Genomic DNA, 21862 nt, shown 5'->3' with positions numbered 1-21862 from the left:
CCACCTGACTAACTAATGGGATGCAGTGGGTCCTTCATCATTTGGCATAAGAAAAATAAAGTGTTAGAATCAGACACTTGGAACAGCATTAATAGCACATTGTGTATAAATTCAAGATGTTCATCCTTTCATTGATTTTATTTTCCCCTTGGAACACTTAAACACTTTCCATAGGTCTGCGTCAGGCAGATTATTAAATTTTACTTTCGATTCTCCAACATTGCTTCCTCTCATCTTAAAAATGCTTGCCTTTGCTTCTATGTAGCCCCATGGGACAGACTATACAATATTTGGGGGTGGGGTAGGGCCTCTTTGATGTTATACTTAGTGAATGTGATTTTCTACAATGATTCATTTGAGATTATACATTCTTCACTTGTTTTCTTCAGATGCTTTTTATTTATTTTTTGGCATCTTTTCTTCATTTTTCAATTGCATGGAACCCTGTGGTATTGCATTGCCTCAGGAAATCTTCAGTTCTCTCTTGTTTTCAATTATTCTGATTTAATCTCAAAGTGGGTTTGTAGTTTTGCTGCTCAAGTGATTTCTACTTAGCCTCATTATTAGTATGCAGGGGTGGCAGCAGAAGGGGAAGATTCACCCAGGCTTCTGAGTGAATTTCTAGGCTGCTGATGCTGGACTATATTCAACTGTTTTGTGTGTGGGATAGCTTTTATAGATCTTTCTGCATCCCTCTACTTCCAGAATTTCTTCTTCCCACTGAAGGAGGATACATAAGGTCTTGCTCTGCAGATTTTTTCAAATGACAAAAAGATGACAGTGAAAAAATATAATGAAGGGGGATGGGAGTGGGTGGTTGTGAGTTAGGTAGAAAATGAGAGGTACTATAGGCTTAGATTTGCTGCATGCTAAACATAAAAACACAGGCTTGATACTTCTCCTCTGAAAAAAAACCTTATAATCCATCATTCACCATGAGCTGTTGTCCATCAGCACTTCATTCAGAGACCAGATTATGGAACAACCTTTAATTTTCTTTCACTATTCTCCTTGAAAAAACTAAAGGGTATTTGGTTGAAAGTCTATAATGAAGAGAAAAAGTGGGCACCAAATGTCTTTAGAGACTATTAAGAAGTAAAGCTCTACTCCCATTGCTTCTCCATGGAAATTATAATTGGTACTATTTGAAATGAAATAAAGGAAACCAAATATTCATAAAACCTTGATTTTAACCTCCTTTGATTCAGTGTTCTCTTATCAGAAATCTTTAGGATAGAAAAATTTCAGAATAAATAAATAACTTGATCGATAATGTAATAATAAATGAACTGCATATTCTTCATCCATTGTTTCCATTTGTGCTGCAGATCAGTGATTTTGAATTTTTGAGAGAATTTTCAAAATGGAAAATGACATAATGAGGGTGGGGCACAAGTAGTATAATCATGAGCTAAAATACCATAGTAGGGCAGAGCCAAGATGATGTAGTGCAAGCAAGAACTTATATGAATTCTGTGAATTTCATCAGTAACTTCAAAAACATGAATCTGAATGGATTTTAGAGTGACAGAGTCCATTGGGAGACAGAGTGTGGCAGATTCTCAGTCCAAGAAAGTGCACTCATAGGACTAGGCAGTGTGAGCCCAGAGCATGCAGGCAGTACCAACATGGTACTGAGACCAGACCACAGAGGAGCAAGAGCAAGCCCCAGCTTCACAGACCTCTCACTGTGGGATGGAGAAATGGTTGTAGCTGGGTATGGGGTAGAGAAAGCATCTTCTCCTAGGGCTTTCAACCCACAGCCTGGATTTTTTTAAATCATCTACCTGAACTACTGGGAGCCAAGATAGTGGAGGTAAATCCTAACTTCTGTATTCCCCTTCCCTGACCCTCAAAACCAAGAGATTATTGTTCCAGTGTAAAATCCTGAAATAGTGGAACCAGCTGAAGACTTGGAAGTCCTAGAGGAAGGGTGTGACTGAAGCTATGCCAAGCATGAAGTGAAAGGTGGGAGGTGTCCCAACAAGCCCCATATAAGCAGACTAGTGGGAGATCCCAAATCCCAGGGGGAGTAGAACCAGCAAGCACTCATACCAGAAGCCGAGGTGTGTCTTAGAACAATCAAGGAAATCCACAGACACCAGCATGGCAGACTGCCAGCTGTTGAACCTGCCCAAGCTCTAGCCCAGGGGTACAGAGATGGAAACCTGAAGAGGCCAGATAACCCCTCCCCCACACTTTACTCTATGAGCCTCAGGGCAACCCAGGAAAACACAGAGAGTCCTGGCCTTGGCCTCAGTCCAGATACCCAGAGACTACAAAGACAACTACCAGGCCCCTAGCTCCCAGCTTAAGAAGAATGGGTCAGAGTCCTGTGTACCTCAGAAGCAGAAATCCATTTTAAAAGCCAAGAAATAAGCAATCACAATCATCCAGAAGCAACCAAAGATGATTGAATCCTATTATTGTGAATAAGAAGAATCACTTTCAAGAGACATCATAGAAACTATATCCACACCTGAGACCAGAGAAGAAAATATGAACTGGTTTCCATCCCAAAAAGCATTCTTGGAAGAGCTCAAGAAAGATTTCAAAAGCAAAATTAGAGAGGAAGAAGATAAAATGACCAATTCTTTTAAAATTACATTGACCAAAATGGAAAAAAAAAATCTCACTGATGAAAACAAATCCTTAAAAAGTCAAATTTCTGAACTAGGATGGTAGGTTCAAAATCTATCTGAAGAAAAGACCTCCCTAAAAATGAAATCTGAACATATAGAAAAAGAGCTTCAAAAACTGAGGAAAATAATTCTCTAAAAATTAGAATCATTCAAGTCAAAGCTAATGACTCTATGAGGTATCAAGAATCAATCAAACCAAATATATAGATTGAAAAATTAGAAGAAAATGTAAAATATCTCATTGGAAAAACAACTGACCTGGAGAATATATCCAGGAAAGATAATATAAGAATTATTGGTCTACTGGAAAACCATTATGAAAAAAAGCAGCCTGGAAAACATCCTTCAAGAAATTATCAAAGAAAACTGTCCAGAGGTCCTAGAAGAAGAAGATAAAAGTTATTGAAAGAATTCACTGTACTCCTCCTGAAAGAGATCCCAAATTGAAAAAAAAAAACAAGAAATATAATAGCCAAATTCCATAATTATAAGGTCAAGAAGAAAATAGTGGAAATAGCCAGTAAGAAACAATTCAAATATAATGGAACTACAGTCAGGTTCACACAAGAACTAACAGCTTCTATATTAAAAGATCAGAGGGATTGGAATATGATATTTTGTAAGGCAAAAGAGCTTAGAATGAAACCAAGAATCAACTAACCAGCAAAACTCAACATAATCTATCAGACAAGGAGATGGTCATTCAATGAAATAAGGGACTTCCAGACTTTTCTGATGAAAAACCCAGATCTCAATGGAAATTTTATTTCCAAATGCAAGACTCAAGAGTCATAAAAAGGTAAACAAGGAAAAAAAACCACATGTATTACTTAAACATATATTCACCAAGTGGTATAGAATCCAAATTCCTGGAGAAGTTAAGGGAATTAGAGGAAGAAATAGATAGCAAAACTTTACTAGTGGGGGACCTCAATCAATCCCTCTCTGAACTTGATAAATCTAACCTCAGAATAAATGAGAAAAAAGTTAAGGAAGCAAATAGAATTTTAGAGAGGCTAGATATGATAGACCTCTGGAGAAAACTGAATGGAGATAAAAATGAATATACCTTTTTCTCAGGGGTGCATGACACATACAGAAAAATTGATAATGTAATAGGGCATAAAAAACCTCACAATTCAGCGCATAAAGGCAGAAATATTAAATATGTCCTCAGATCATGATGCAATAAAAATTATATGTAATAAAGGACCATAGAAAGATAAACTAAAAACTTATTGGAAACTAAATAATTTAATCCCAAAGAACTAGAGAAATACTTAGTAACTTCATTCAAGAAAATGACAATAATGTGAAGACATAGCAAAACTTGTGGGATGCAGCAAAAGCAGTTCTTAGGGGAAGTTTTATATCCCTGAATGCATACATGAATAAAGTAGAGAAAATGGAGGTCAATAAATTAGGCATGCAACTGAAAAAGCTAGAAAAAGAACAAATTGAAAATCCCCAATTAAATACTGAATTAGAAATACTGAAAACCAAGGGGGAGATTGATAAAACTGAAATTAAGAAAACTATTGGGGGCATCTAGGTGGTGCAGTGAATAGAGCACTGACCCTGGAGTCAGGAGGACCTGAGTTCAAATCTAGCCTCAGACACTTAACACAAAACTAGCCATGTAACTTGGGCAAGTCTCTTAACCCCAATTGCCCCACCTTCCCTCCTCCAAAAAACAAAAACATAAGAATATTGTTTAAAACAGCAAACTATTAAATTACAGTTAAAAATTAAACTAATATCTGGTTTTATGAAAACAAAACAATAAAATTGATAGACCTTTAGTCAATATGACAAAAAAAAAGAAAGAAGAAAACCAAATTACAAGTATCTACCTCCAATGAAGAGGAAATTAAAACAATAATTAGGAATTATTTTGCCCTATGGTATGCCATATATTTGTCAATCTTAGTGAAATGGATGAATATTTACAAAAATATAAATTGCCTAGATTAATTGAAGAGGAAGTAAATTACTTAAATAACCCCAACTCAGAAAATGAAAATGAACAAGCTCTCAACAAACTCCCTAGGAAAAAATCTCCAGGGCCAGATTGATTTATTAGTGAATTCTATCAAAAATTTAAAGAACAATTGCTTTCAATACTTTACAAACTATTCAGCAAAATTGGAGGAGTCCCACCAAATACTTTTTATGACACAAATATGGTACTGATACCTAAATTGAGAAGAGACAAAATGGAGGAAGACAATTATAGACCAATTTCCTTAATGAATATAGATGCAAAAATTTTAAATAAAATATTAGCAAAAGGACTACAGCAACTTATCACAAAAATAATAGACTTTGATCAGGTAGGAATTATTCCGGGGGGGGCGGTTCAATATTAGGAAAATTACCAGTATAATCGATCATATTAACAACAAAGCCAGCAGAAACCATATGATTATCACAATAGATGCAGAAAAGGCTTTTGACAAAATACAACACCCATTCCTATTAAAAACACTAAAAGTATAGGGAAAAAATGGAGTCTTCCTTAAAATAATAAGTAATGTCTATCTGAAACCATCAGCAAGTATTACATGCAATGGAGATAAGCTAGAAGCATTTCCAATAAGATCAGGGGTGAAACAAGGATGTCCATTATGACCCTTCTTATTCAATTTTGGTACTAGAAATGTTAGTAGTAGCAATAAGAAAAGGAAAAGAAATTGAAGGAATCAAATTAGGAAAAGAAGATACTAAGATATCACTCTTTGCAGATGATATACTTAGAGAATCTAGAGAATAAAGTAAAAAACCACTTGAGACAATAAATAAATTTGGTAGAGTTGCAGGATACAAAATAAACCCACATAAATCCTCAGCATTCCTATATATTTCCAGTGAGACATTTACCTTTAATGAGACATACCTTTAAGCACTTAGATGTTATTGAGTTCAACTGATCAGGTTAAACACACATGATTTTAACATTTTACTTTTCTTTATTGTTAAAAAGAAGGGCTCTTTACTTTTTTTTGCTTCTGTACTTGTGCCTTCAACACATTCACAATAATATGATGCTCCTTAATAAGTAAAGCACACTTTATCCTGTTATGGCTATATTTAGAACACATGAAATCAACAAAATCCTATTTATGTGATATTTTTTGCCTTAGCTCCTAAGAACTCTTTGCATGAACACCCAGAATTCTTTCTGAGCACACAGCACCGGGTGAAGATACTTTTTCAATTTTCTTAAGATAAAGTAATTGTAAATACATGTATTACCTGATATTTGAAACAGCCTTGTTTTGTTAGGATCTCTACTTTAGGGTAACCTATAGTGATACTTCAGACACTGAATGATTTTTAAAGTCTGTCAGGGTCATCTATGAAAGACAGGGAGAAAAAGCAAATGGGTTTAAAGTTAAAATAGTAAGTTTCCATCTCACTTCATTTTTCCAGTGATATATTTTATGCTACTTTTATATTTAAGTTATCATAGAAAATATGCTGCAACCTACATGCATGTTTTGCTATTGCTTGTGATTCATCTGCAAGTGGCATTCCAAGTTTCACAGGTAGATGATATTTGTTTGTTGAACTAAATTATCTTTTTAAAGTTTGTTAAAAAGGAGTCCTTGAACCAAGGGGCAATTTGGGATAATTAATAGTATAGAATGATTTCCAAATTCAATCTAGCCTGTTGTTTCCTTATTTAATTCTTGTCTCAACAGAATGCACATCTACCATGCCAAACATGTTTATGGATGTACTATGTTAATGTAGTGGTCTTCTATTGGCCTTCTCCTTGCCATTCTAATAACTTCACAGGGCTTGGAAGATAAAAGATCTTTTCAAGTAAATTAAAAAAAAATCTCTCCTTTGTACAATAGAAATTATAAGTTCAAATTCCCTTTGAGTAGACTTGCTATATTACAACCTCCAGTTATTGGTACATCCCTCCATATAAAATTCCTCTAAAGCAATCAAAATTTCCTTGATTTTTAGTCAAAGGTCTATTTCCATCTATCAAGAAGACTTTTATATTTACTTCAGTCCTTAGTAGTATCCCTGAAGTGCTTTCCAAATCCATAAGCTATATTCCCTAGTTGTTTATACTTATATAGTAATATAAGTATGTGATCAACTTTTGCATATATCATAACTGTTCCACCCCTCAATTAGTTACTTTGGAAGGCTATAAAGGGAAATAGCCTTCATCTTTTACTTTGCGCCCTCGCAGCATAGTGCTATATTCAATAAATTAGTGTTGCTAAGCAGAGAAAATTAATCAGATGCATGTGTATTCAAATTAAAGCACCAAAAGACCTCCCAATGTGAAATAAAAATGATTTGTGGGTTTTCTGTTATTTTCCAATGTTGGTATCATTGCTCTTTCATTAACCAAGATAAAGCATTTTCTTGGGCTTTTTTTTTTCAACTTATTATCTTCTTGCATTTAGCCACAAAGTACTCTGAAGTTTTTTGTCTTTTCAGCTCTTGCTAATAAAAATAACCCCAAAACACAACAAGGATTAACAAGAATCTACATGGTGGGCAGATCATAGAAGTAGACGGTTTCATACATAAAATTGAACTAACACTTCCACTACCCATTCAATATTTATTCAGCTTTTCAGGAAAAGACACCTTTCTTTCCTCAGGCTGTAAATCTAGCCATTTCCATAAAACAGAATGCAGTTAAACAGGATAAAAAGAAGAAATTGCCACTGTGATGAGACAAGGTTATAAAATGCCTGAAATTTCTAGCAGCATCAAGGTCAAGATAAGGATAATTTTAGGCTATTGTCTATAGGTGACAGAGGCTAAATCTATGCCTGAAAGGTAAAGAATCCTGTCTTATGAGGGAAAATAACTGGCTTGTGAATTTAAAAAAATGTTTTTTATTATAAATACATAAAAATAAGAGAGATGTTTTTTGACAAAGGAAACTACTTTGCATTGTAGGCAGAAACCCTGGGCCATTTTTGGACTTGCAGAGGTGCCATGCAAACACTCCAGTGTATTGGAAAAGAATATACCAATTTCATGAATCACAGAATTTGGGAGGTTGCTTCAGGCTGGATTTTTCCAAACCTTTCATTAGAGAAATGAGAAAACCTTCTCAAACAGGGGGAAGTGACGCTCATAATCACATGTAATAAATTACAGATTTGAAATTTCAACCAAGATCTGGATCCAAGTCCAGATCCCTTTCTGCTATAATATGAAGTGGCATTAGTTCATTTCCATATCATATAGTAGAAAACCTCTTGTAAGGGTTATGGGATTTAAAGATCTTCCATGCCCCGTTGGACTTGCTGATGTAGCAGGAAGGGGTGGAGCAAGAGGAAGCAGAAGCCAAGCTAGCGTTCCTGCGTTGGCTGGCGGTGGTGGTGACGGCGGCAGCAGCAGAGGCAGTGGCAGCGCGAAGCCCTTTTTGAGTTAGGACTGCTAAGGACTTTCTGCTAAGGACTCCTGCTGAGGACTGCCAGGGGCCGGAGCTGCTGGGAGCGCGCTTCCAGGACGCTGGGTGGTTGCTGTGTGTGGGGAGAGGAGGACCTTTGCCTGAGGTAGTCTGTTCTGTTTTAAAGGCTTGAAAATGTGGGTGCTTTCTACTTTATCTACCTGTGCCAATATCATAACTACTCTGATGGCTTTCACTTTCTGGTTTTGGGACTCAGTCTTTTGGTATCTTAATAAATTTTCTAGTTTATTTCCTCATATGGCAAACATGACGTATTTTGTAATGGATAATTATATCAGCATATTTGTAATCTCTATAGGCATTGTGAATATGGCATTGCTGATACACCTCTATTTGGTATAAGTGAAGCTATTAGAACTAGAACCTAGCCTCAAACACAGGGATGCTAAAGACAAAATAAATACACTATTATTAACAAAGTTGACAGTAGGGTTTACACTGGCATAGAAGTATCCCCCAGATAAATAATCATACTCAGTTCAAATCACAAAAATTTATAAAATACTTACTATGGTGAGACAAGTAATCTAGGTACTAGGGATACAAATACAAATATGAAATGGTCCCTGGCCTCAAGGAGCTTATCTCTACTATTTACATTATACTAACTAATTTCAACTGGTTGTCTCTCCTTCCCTATTCTATTCTTTTTTCATTCTTCTAATTCTGAAGACATTTTTTCAGAAAATTTCTACATTGTGGATCAGATTTCTTAAAAGATTTATGGTTTTTTTTGTCAATTCCTCCAGACTTTATGTTTTATTATTTACCTAATGGCCTGATCTGACAGCTGATTTAAAAAAATAATAATTTAATGCATATAGTAAGATACTTGAGTTGCAGTGACAATACTATAAGCCCCCCCCAAAAAAAAAACTTCAAGAGAATGGAAAAGTTCTCTTTTCTGTTTTCTATTCTGTTGCCAACTAAAATGCTAAAAATGGGCAGGGGAAATGCTACATTTTAGAGATTACTGCACTGATTAAAAGCAGCTAAAAAACCCTAGGCTATTTGACCAATAATATGAAGCAAGGGAGAGATGGATTTGTTCCCAAGAACCTTCAAAACACTGGGACAAAAATCCTTATTCCCTTGCCCTAGCTGCTTTGCTAAATGATTTGGTGAACTGCTGAAAAGTTATCACCTTTTTGTTCTTATTCCCCTGTAACATTCCCACATAAAACTGAAACTAACTTCTTAGCCAGGAGCCACAAAAGCCTTTTTGACTTGAGCTGTTTTACTAATATAGTATACATACTGATAAAACATTATTGCTTCAGTTTTCTTAAAATATTTCTTTTTTGTCAATTCCTCAAGACTTCAGGTTTTATTATTTAACTACTGGCCTGATCTGACAGCTGATTTAAAAAAATAACAGTGCATATAGTTTGGTTAATATCCTGTGTAGATCTGCTCTGTGAAATTGACTCATCACTTGATTTCCAGAGGTCCTGATAGCAACAATACCAGCCTTTGCCATGAGTTGGTTCTGGGACATAGTAGACTCCTGGGAGGGTGAAAATCACTTGTTCCTATCTGCTTTGAGGTTATAGGTATGCTATTAAATGTTTAACATCCATCTCTCAAAGATAAATGTACACATGATACACTTTCAGGTTTAATCTGCATTATTGACATTTTCTCTATCACTTTAAGTACAGACAATCAATGAAAGAATGAATCAAAGCCTTATTTGTAAAATTTGCTGAGGTATATATGCTCACACCTAAAATTTAACAGTTGGTTTTCATGAACTGTTTCAAGTTGCCTTCAGCATACCCCTGACACTAGCTAAGACAAAGCAAAAATGCAAATTTGACAGTTCAACATTGTTTATAAACCTCAGGCATTAACCTTGAACATTTTCATCTTTTTTTTGATAAACAGACCTCAGTGATACTCAGTCTGGATTATACTGTCTGGAAATTCTATTACAAATTAACAAACTTCCTCTCACATTATTCCATTTCCTCTAATGATCCTTCCATTTTTGGTACTTAGATGTGGATTCTTTTAAATGATAGTGCAACCATGGTTACACTGTTTATAGTATTGATTGTAATTTCATGCATATCCCCTGACTTAATAGTGATGGTGGGAGAAACCAAATAACTCTTTCATCCCATTGACACTTTCAGACTCTCTTTGTATGGCCCTTGCACAGCAACTTCTCCCTTGAGGTTCACACAATCCAAAGTTATCAGTCAGTCCAGATTCTAGTAGCCATTAGAAACCTAGGACATTCTCCTTTCTTTCTCACTGAGTTGAATATTTGGTCCTTGGTCTCCTCTCTGACTCTGGATTTCATACTAAGGGATTTCAGTATCTGTTGATGTTGCCCCAAAGATGTTATTTTCCCACTTCCTCGATCTATTTGACGTTGATGTCCTACTCCTTCGATCTACTTGTTACATGTAGGGATATTCATATCCTTGATCTTGCCATTAACCATAGGCATTTCATGTTCATGTTCGAATCTCCAAAATTCTCCTACACAAGAATAATTTTTTATCTTTCCTTGTCTATCTAGACCTGAATCTCCTCATTAACCTACTTTTCGTCCTCTCTATGACCTATAATGCCTTTATCTCTCCTACTATCCCAGGTGACAAGCCCTACTCTAACCCTACTTTTCCTTCCTAAGAAATCTTAACCTCTGGATGAACCAATTCAATCTCCCATTATCCTGTACTCTAAAATCCCTTGCTACCTTGTACAATTTATCTTCTTTACAACTTTTTCTTCGGAGGTTAAGTGACTTGCCCAGAATCACATAGCTAGTAAATGCCTGAAGTTGGATTTGAACTCAGGTACTCCTAACTTCAGTGCTCTATCCATTTCACCACCTAGATGCCCCTGAAATCTCTGCTAATATTTTGAAAACTCCCTGCTATGGATTACACTCACCACCTACCTCATTCGATCCTATTTACCTTCTACTAAAAGGAACTGCAGGAAATCCTATAACCATGCTAATTCGGTCTATTACAGATTTATGCTCTCAAAACTCAACCAGATCCTCTTGGTAAGAAAGCATTTCTATTGTCTCGCCTTAATTGACTTCCTGTCCTACTCATTGCAGTATTTGTTGTAAACTGTCTTGCCTTTTAGATCTCCTGTCCTTTTTCTGAGAATCAGATTAAACCTCACCTTTTATTGGAGACCTTTTCTGGTTCTAGCAACTGTAACATCATTTCTTCTCACATAACCTTCCACTTAACCGGTATATATTGTAAATTTACTCCTATTCCTTTCCCTTATCAGAATGTGAGCTCCCTCCTCTTTCTCTTTCTTCCAATCTGCTATACTTAATACAGTACCTGTAACATAGTAAGTGCTTAATAAATGTTTGTTGATTGCTTGACTGATCCATTCATTATCAATTTAGATTTTGTCAGAAATATATTCTCGGCTTCATGCCCTTTGATATTTTTATCAATGACTTGTGTAAAAGGTATAGATGTCATACCTTTTAAATTTATAAATAGATGGGTTGTCAATTCAATTTACAAATGACAAATCTGGCAAGAAGAGCAAAAATACTGGAAGACGGAATCACTCCATTTTCCCTCTGCACTTCTTTGTCAGAACTCCAGGGAGCAAAATGACCCTTCCAAGATGCACTAATCACCCAGGATAAAATGATCACTAGAAATCTCATCATGTTCAACTCAAACTTGGATTCTCAGGATTTCCCAATTCTTTCATCCTCCTCTCCCTCAGAATACCTTCTTGTATTATTTCCCTTCCTCCAACTTCCTTTTGTGTTCTTCCATCAAATTATAAGCTCCTCAAGGATAGAAACTGGCTTTATTGTTCTTACTTGTATCCCCAGCATTTACCACAATACCTGGCATATGGAAATGCTTAATAGAAGTTTTAAATTGAATTGAATCAAATCAGAGAACAAGAATGCCTAAAGGATTGTGCTGAAACTAATAATTTGAAGTTCAGTAGGGACAAATTTAAAGTCTTTCACTTTTGTTTAAAAAATCAACTTCACGTTTAAAAAATCACCTTCACAAATGCAAGATTTGGGAGACTTGTTCAGATAGTGGTTTGTTTGAACACAGATCTTGGAGTTTTAATATTGGAAGTTCAATATTTTAGCATATGCTATGGTTGAGAAAATAATCATAATGTTCAGATGAATTAAAAGACAGCTCCCAGGAATAAGTATGTCTTAGTTCTTCTCTACTCTGCCCTGCTCAAACCACCTCTGTAGCATTCCGCTACGTTGTGTGGGTAGGTATAATCACCTCAACAGGCTTCGGACGTCTCTGGCTCCAGCTATTGCTAGAGAATGACTCCACAGAATCCAAGGAAGGTACACTTTTCTTTATTGAGGACTACAGGTTACATCTTCTATCCGAAACTCTCTCCCGGCTGACTGATTCCTCCCTCCGTGTTGTCCCTTATATCCTCTTGCTAGCCGCTCCTCCCCTACACTCATCCAGGCCACAGCGAGCCAATCATGCGCCGTTCCAAAGAGGAGGAGGAAAGCCAAGCCACATCTTACCACGTGACCATCCCATGGTGAAACACTAGGGCCTCATCCCATGATGCCAACTTAGCACTTTTGGAGACCCTGTGACGGGATGCCAGCATCCCGTCCCGTGGTGCATCCTCAGCAGCGCTTATGTGACCTTTGGTCCCTCACTTGCCCTCCCCAGGCGACCACGTGCACTCCTGTTAGCTCCGGACCTCACCGGCCTTACACATCTCCAAATTATTGTATCCAATACTTAATTCTGAAACTACTTCTGAATGTCAAATTTTATATAGGACATTACTATTCTGCAGTGAATCCAGGTGAATGAAACCAGGATGAAAAACCTTGAGGCTGTGTCATATAACAACCAATTTAAGGAATGAGGGTTGTATAGCTTGGAGAAGAGAGGACTTAGTGGGAAATGATAATTGTTTCCAAGTATTTGAGGTAGTGTGTTCAAATATTGTTGTTGTAGTAGTCGAGTTGTTTCAGTCTTATCTGACTCCTCATGACCCCATTTGGGATTTTCTTCTCAAAGAAACTGAAGTGGTTTATAATGTCTTTTTTAAGCTCATTTTACAGATGACAAAACTGACACAAAGTTAAGTGACTTGCCCAGACTCATAGAGCTAATAAGTGCCTGAGGTCAGATTTGAACTCGGGAACATAAATATTCCTGACCTAGCACTCTGTCACCTATGCCACCTAGCTGCCCATTGTATAACATTGTCATTAGACATATTAGTTTTGGCCCCATGAGCTCAAACAGGAATGGGTAGTTCTGTGATTTGTTAGTATTAAAAAACAGGGTGTCAATCTAAAAATACTATTGCTATTGTTATTAAAAATAATGATGATGATAATTAATATTTATATTAAAAATGTCAAAGAATTTTACATTCATTATTTCTGTTCCCCCCTATAAAATGCCATACATGGTTTTAACAAAATATGACTACAAGAAACATCACAAAGAGCTATTTGTTCCATATCAATAATATCATAAATGAAAGATATGACCCTTATTGAGTCTCTACCTTTATGAAGAGGGAATCATTACCAATAATGAGGTAAGATTATTAGTCATTGAGTGGAGAAAATATACAAGAAGGGAAAAAATATCATGATCCAAGACATGAACCAAAAGATCAAACAAAATCCCGCATTATGATTAAGAATAAGAATTCCTCAAGGTAAAAAATAATAATAATAATATCACAAAAACAAAGGTCAAGGCAATAATCTAAATTTAGGAAAAGGGGAGCATTGAGGTCAGAAAATATTGTAGAGGTAACAGTGCTAAGATTTTAGAGAATCATAGTTCATCTGATGAAAGATCTCCATGAAACTCAGTGTTTTATTGGTAGTGGTTCAGTCTAACTTAGCTGTGTCTATGCCAATATGGATATCTATATTTCCTTCCTAGAACCACAGACTGGATCTTGTAGGTATTTAGTCTTATTGAAACTGAAAAAAAAAACAGTTAAATAATTTGCACAGAGCTAGGCAGAAGCATAATCATCTCATATCTACTTATTCAATTGCTACACACTACCTGGGCTACATTGGACAAGTTACTTCTTTGGACTTTAGTTCCTTCATCTATAAAGTGAAACTTTGGACGAGATGAACTCTAAATTCCATTTCAGCTCTAAGATTTTGATACTACAATGTGTTTTTTTTTTCTATTATACCATAATGACTTGATTTGTATGTAGATGGAATGTCATAACAGTGGTCAGTAAGCATATACCAGATTCTCATAATTTGTCACACCAAATTTATCAAAAGAGATAACTTAGCTTTGTGCCTCAGTTTCCTCATCTAAAAATGGGAATAATGATAATATCTAGCTCATAATTTTGCAAGGATAAAATAAAATAATATTTGTAAAGTGCTTAGCAAACCTTAAAGTACTATATAAAAATAGTTATTAATCATCATCATCATTATCATGCCATTCTTGTTGATGAAGGCCAATGATATCCATCAGGATTTTGCTGTTTACCAACTTAGAAAACTGTAGTATGCCATATATACTTCTACTTCTCCAAGCAAATAATTAGCTGAGATATAAGATCAAATGTTTTATGATAAGAACATGAGTTTGTACCATAATGAGAAGTGAGGAGAAACTATGAAATTCAAGGGAAGCAGGAAATTCATTTTCTATGACACATTATTGTAAAATTACTACATAAGCAGTTATAATGTCCCAGTAAGAATTAATGAAGGAAAAATCATTTATTAATCACCTGATGTGTGTCAAGCCCTCTGATGAGTTTCTTTTCTCTTTCTAGGCATTGTTTCTTAGGTTCTAGTTTAAAAGACAGAGCAGTAGCAGATTGGAAAGCGGCCAGTGCAGAAAGTAGAAAGAGATTCAGCTTGAACACAGATGGGTTGGTAATTAACCACATTGCAAAATGGACCTACCTACCACTTTTGCTAGAGATGTAAAAATCAAAAGCTTTAATCAAAGGAGAAAATTCTATGTTTTAAGCAAGTAAAGCAAGTTTATATATTAAAGATTAGTTTGTACTCAACTTAAAATTTATCTTGAAATTCCTGGTATTTTCTCACTTTAGTGATGGGACCCAAAAAATGCTTACAAGGAGTTCTTAATGGCCCAGAATAAATCAATGAAGTGAATTTTTTTTAGTGTGATTGTTCTGCAGTCAGATAGAGACAAGACCCAGTGCAGGTAAGTTAGCATTTGGAAAAGCCCAAATGTCACGGATATGAATAAAAGAAAGAAACATATATGCAGGTTTATGTGAAATGGCAAACAGCAGAAGGAAATAATACAGTCTCCAGATAAGTAATTATCAAGAGAAAACTGCTTTGCCATTAGGTTTTCACAAAAGACAGTGTAAGAATGTGTTGGAAGATTAGAATAGAAAGCAAGCTATAAAAAGCACAAATATTGGACAAAAGAATGGGAATATAATGTGCTTTGATAGTCTCAGAAATGTTTCAAATAAATCTGTGCTTTCAGAAAAAGAAAAGAACAAACAGAAAGAAAATAATACAAGGCTTAAAATTTCTTTCTTTGCCATTTGTTCTATAAACTGTGGAAAGAATATTTTGGATAGTATATTATGTGAAGGCGTTTTTTGATGGTATCTTCCTCTTTAAACACCTTCATTCAGGCTCCAAAAATACTTTTTTAAAAAATACTGGAATGTCTTTATTTTTCTTTATTGCCCTTTTTATTCATACTTCATGGTAAAGACTACTATAGTCTTCTAAATGATTTACACATAAATTCAAATTATGTCCTATTTATTATATTTTAGGCAAAAAAATGTTGTCTAAATGTTGAGAGGATTCTATGATTTTACATTTTTAGATTAATTAGAAAGACTAGGACAAATCATCATTAAAATATTGACATTATTTGCTTTGTAAGGTTTATAAGACTAGTAAGTAAACAAAGATTTAGTAAACATATGACTATGGTGTCATCAGCTGATTGTGCTGGCCACTGAGTTATGAATTACTTGATTGCTTCAATCTTTGAAACAAAGTCAAATAAAACAATACCCTTCGATCCTGTATGACCCACTTAGCTAGAAATGGTGGCAGGGTAACAGTAAGAGAAGACTGTCTATAAGCATAAATGGTTAATAAAATTAATTGTTATTACTCTATTAAATCCTAACTCCATGACGCAATGGACATGCTATAATAGGAAATCCATCATATCAATATATATTCCCCCAATAAATATAATTAAAAAGGGAAAAGTCAAGTAAAAAAAAAAACATTTGTTTAATACCTACTATATGCCAAAAACTGAGCTAAACAGTCTTGCAGCAAAATAGAAGAGACTTCTTAAAGAGGGAAATAGAATTGGTATTTTTTATTTGTCCAAAGGCAATTAATATCATAATTTCACTGTCTACTGTTCTACCTTATATTGCAGTACTAAAGATGGATATATGTGTGTACATGTGTATGTGTATTATACGTATATGTATATGTGTGTATAATATTATTGGAAGCTGGGGGTGTCTAGGTGGCACAGTGAATTGAGCACCGGACATGAAATCAGGAGGCACTTTGTTCAAATCCGACCTTAGACACTTAACACAAAACTAGCCATCTGACCTTTGGCAAGTCATTTAACCCCAATCATCCTACCTCCCCCACCAATAAAATAAAATAAAAATAAATATTATTGGAAGCTTATACTCCAAAATTTGTTGAAAAGGTAAAGAGATTTTAAAAAAGTTTATGAGCACTTCATTAGTACCAATAAAGGTAAATTTAAAGGTAAATTAATAAGCATGGCTTTGATGCAAATCGGGAAAGATGGGGAGAATAGTCAAAAGCATGTTTGAAAACATGACTCAAGAATGACACAAGAGTGGTGAAATGATTAAAAACTGACCAGAAGCTTCAATGCCTATTTGTTGGCAATGTTTTTGTAGAGGGGAATTGGGAGGTGATGAATATGAGAAGATCCAAATTCCATCACAAATGAATGGAATTGGTTTTATATATATATATATATATATATATATATATATATAATTATAAATTTAAATTTATATATTTATTAATTAAATTAAAATATATATATTTAAAATATTGCATTTCATTTAATATTACCTTTACATCTGATGTCTCTTCCTTCTTCAGTAACCAGAAATACACCCTTTGTGTAGAGAATTCAGCAAAACTAAGAAATCTTTCAATTGTGTCTGACAGAATAAACTAAGAGGCAGAAAACAGTGATTAACAATACAGGAGTCATTACTAAATTGGCTGAATGTGTACACTTACACCACAAACTTGATAGAATTAAACTACTGTCTTCTAACTTCTAAACCATGATTTCTTTCACTTTATCACCTACATATACATAAAACAGAATTGTTGTACAAGAAAATACCTTTATCTATATATTTCAATTCATACACAAGGGATTTGAAGTCCACGGAAGTTGTGACTTACCCAAATGGCAGGGGGAGGATTTGAACCCTGGTCCCCTGGCTCCAAATGTAATACTCTCTCCACTATTCAATATTACTTCCTTCTGTTTAAAAACCTGTGTTTAGTGTTTCAGGTTTCAGTCTGGGTGATCGGGGGAGGCCACTTCCTCTTTCAGAGAGAGGGTCACAAACTGTACTGTGAACCGACTGCTTCTGCACCTTAAGGAGCATGGCCATAAACTCACAGAGAGCTTCAAGAAGAGACCAAATCAGGGGCAGCTAGGTGGCACAGTGAGTAGAGCATTGGCCCTGGAGTCAGGAGGACCCAAGTTCGGTTCTGGCCTCAGACACTTAACACCCACACAAAAATACTAGCCGTGTAACCTTGGGCAAGTTTCTTAACCCCAATTGCCCTCCAAAAACCAAAAAAAAAAAAAAAAGAGAGAGAGAGACCAAATCCTCCCTCCACACCATCCATTGTGATTTTAAACCAGAAGTTATAGAAACTTCATGCGAAGAACTACAGGTTAGGAAAGGAAGATGAAATCACAATTAAAATACCACAACCTTCTGAATCCATACCTCCAATGACTATATTCAAAGGAAACAAAAGATCATATCTGAAAGATTGTGTTTGCATCATTAATGACAGTGATGTATGTGTGCTGGAAAAAGTCAGTAACAGCATTCAGGTCAAGAAAACAAGAGATGATGGAAGCAGCAAAATCCAGACCCAAATAGAAGAACCAGTTCCCTGTTTGGACACCACCATCTCCTGTACCATTCAGAGTCCCAAAAAAGTCACCAGTTGGACAGAAAACCTTCCCTGTGAAAGATAATTCCTCCCCCAAACTTCATCTGCATAATCGTAAAAGAGAGCTGAAAGCAGAGATTAAAGTAATTGAACAGATAAGTAGCAGCAGGAGCAGCTCAGGATTTCAAGTAGCAAAGGAGAGGAGCTGGCTGCTTGGGCCTCACCCCCATAACCTTCTTACCAGCACTTCACTCACGGAAACTGTGTGGCCAGTGGCATCAGCCTAACCCAGGAAACAGCCATCAGATGAAGACCCTTCAAAGTGACTTATAATTGAATTAATCTGGGAGTGACTGTGATGACTAGTATTAGAAGATCCTACATCCATCTCTTTGATAGGTGAACATGTGGAGGCAGCAGAATGGTAACAAGAAACACACCACAAAAGAGAGTACTGGGGGATTAGTGATCAGTGAGGAGTTTGAGAGTGAATCTAAGAGATGGAACAGGATTGTTCTTTATTTTGGGAATAATCTCTTTTAAAAGTTTTATTTTGTTCTGTAGAGTGAATAACTAAGAGTGGTTGGTTTGTTTTGTTTTTTTTGTGGTTACTGTCACAGATGAAAAACCTGAACAGTTGTGGGGGTGTCTTAGTTGTTGAAAGATTGAGTGTTAAAGTGTTATACGTCTTTGGTAGTCACTAGTATGGACATTTTTCTTCAGTCCTTTTGGGGAAATACAGCATCCCAAAAATACATTATAGTCTCTTCAAATTATTGGTCAGGTAGGAATGAAGATTGTAGTCTTCCTGACCTGATAGGCCAGTGGAGACAGACTTAGGCATAGAGGGAGAGAGAACATTCTATATGATCAGTCTGAGTCCCTTTGTTCCAAAGGAGGAGGGGCTTAGAGAAGCTTACTGTGGCTAGTTTAAAACAAAGATGGGAGTAAAACCCAAGGCTCCAGCATTTTCTCCATTGTACCATAATGGCTTCTATTATGTTTAATTCGTGAAATATTTATTAAATACCTACTGTGTACAGAACTTAAGTTTGTAGTAAAACCAATGCTCTGTGCACATGTAGCAATCATATACATATTGGAGTTCTTTACCTTATTGATAAAAGGCAAAATTACAATTTTACTTCTATTTTGAATTTGAGAAAGTAAATGGTTATGTACCAGACAGAAGAACCTCATGTGTAGGTGTAATGACTACATGAAATTGGAGGTTTGAGTACTGAGTTTATAAGGAAAATCCATCTTTCTTTGGACATAACTCATTCAGTGGATTTTAAAATGAATGTTTTTTTTAAGAAATAATAGAAATATTGTTTAGTCATAAAGTCTTTCCCTCTCCACAAGTCTGATAGGTAAACTATTCCTTGTTTTAGGAGACTGCTTACAGTATCAACCTTTGTACCTAGATCATGCACCCATTTAGAGATACTGGTCTATGCCCAGTTTCTGCCATACTATATTCCAGTTTTCCCAGAAGTTTTTGTCAAATAGTGAATTCTTATCCCAAAAACCAGGGTCTGGGGGTTTAATCAAACAATATATTACTATAGTCGTTGACTTCTGAATCTCATGTGCCTAATCTATTCCATTGATCCACTCCTCTATTCCTCAGCCAGTAGAGAACATTATAAAATGTAAAATGGATAATTTTCACTACATGAAATTGAAAAGCTTCTGCACAAACAAAGCCAATGTAACCAAGATTAAGAGGGAGGTGGGAAATTGGGAAAGAATCTTTACAACCTATGTCTCTGACAAAGATATATTTTTAATATATTATATATTTCTCTGTATATTTATTATATATTATAATATATTAATTGTGTTTGTATATTAATATAATATAATATAATAATTGTGTCTGTATATTAATATATAATATATTTCTCTGTATATTTTAAAAATATACAGAGAATTGAGTCAAATTTATAAGAATACAAGTCATTCCCCAATTGATAAATGGTCAAAGGATATGAACAGGAAGTTTTCAGAGAAAGAAATTAAAGATATCTATAAGCACATGAAGAAATGCTCTAATTCACTATTGATTAGAGAAATGCAAATCAAAACAACTCTGAGCTACCACATCTCACCAGTCAGATTGGCTAAGATGACAAAACAGGAAAATGACAAATGCTAGAGAGGATGTGGGCAAATTGGAACACTAATGCATTGCTGGTGGAGTTGTGAACTGATCCAGCCCTTCTGGAGAGCAATCTGGAATTATGCCCAAAGGGCTATATATACTTTCATACCCTTTGATCCAATAATACGACTCCTAGGGTTATATCCCAAAGAGATCATATAAGTGGGAGAAAGACCCATATGTACAAAAAGGTTTATAGCAGCTCTTTTTGTGGTGGCAAAGAATTGGAAATTAAGGAGGTGCCCATCAATTGGGGAATGGCTGAACAAGTTGTGGTATATGCATGTTATGGAATACTATTGTGCTATAAGAAACAAGGAGCAGACGGTCTTCATATTTACCTGGAGAGGCTTATAAAACTGATGCTGAGTGAGAAGAGTAGAACCAGGAGAAATTTGTACACAATCACAGACACAACGTATGTGTGATGACCAGCTTTGATAGACTGGACTCTTCTCAGCAATGCAGTAATATAAGTCAATCCCAAAAGACTCATGATAGAGAGAAATATGTGCATCCAGAGAAAGAACTAGAAAGAACTGAGTTTATATCCAGGTGGAAGCAAAATACCTGACCTTTTTCCTTCTCTTATTTGGTTTCATGTCCTCTTTAACATTTTTCATTCCAGCTGATACAATCCATCTTTATAACCTGACTAATGTATAATGTGAAAGTATTTACAGATCCATACTTGACTATATGCCACCCTGGCGGGGAGGAGAGGAAGGGGGACAAAATGTGAAACTCAAGGAATTGTGGAATTGAATCCTGTAAACTAAAAGGAAATAATCAAATTAATTTAAAAAATTAAAAAAAAGAAATAATAGAAATGGATATGAGTAGGATGGGTTAGGGGGAAACAAAACTATTGTGTTATGAAGCAGAATTGAGGTGTTTTGTTTTGTTTTGTTTTGTTTTAATCTAAGCAGAATTACAGAAGCATAAAATGAGAATACCAAAACCCTCCTTGATGTGGGGATTTCCCCCAATGATTTTATATGACTGTGTTTAAATCACAGTTTGTATTTTTATATACAATTTCATCTTGTTTTATTATGCTTCACTCTAATGTGCTCTTCAGCTAGTGTTTTCATTTGTTTGTTTTTGCAAATTGAAGGTTTATGGCAACCCTGCATCAAGCAAGTCTTCCAACAGCATTTTTAACAACTGCATGTGCTCACATCATGACTCTGTGTTGCATTTTGATAATTCTTACATTTTGAATAGCATTGTCATCATCATCACCATATCTGCTATGGTGATCTGTGATCAGTTATCTTTGATGTTACTATTGTCCTTTTTGGGGATGTGAGAGACAATGCTCATATGACAGTGAATTTAAATGTTGTGTATGTTCTGATTGCTTTGACTGATCTGCCATCCCAGTCTCTCCCCCTCTTTTTGACCTCCTT

The 21862-nt window shown here is 35.4% G+C and overlaps 1 pseudogene; it reads left to right on the top strand.

Moving 5' to 3' along the window:
• The first annotated feature begins 1628 nt into the window (after nt 1-1628).
• On the top strand, nt 1629-18649 carry LOC138148995 (ELL-associated factor 1 pseudogene; annotated as a pseudogene).
• The last annotated feature ends 3213 nt before the right edge of the window (nt 18650-21862 follow it).

This window comes from Petaurus breviceps, unplaced genomic scaffold, assembly GCF_028583685.1.
Source record: "Petaurus breviceps papuanus isolate PSGF00001 unplaced genomic scaffold, PetGlider_PUasm1.0 90845, whole genome shotgun sequence".
Taxonomy (NCBI): Eukaryota; Metazoa; Chordata; class Mammalia; order Diprotodontia; family Petauridae; genus Petaurus; species Petaurus breviceps.
The sequence above is the reverse complement of the archived record's forward strand: the minus strand, read 5'-3'. Positions and strand labels throughout refer to the sequence as shown.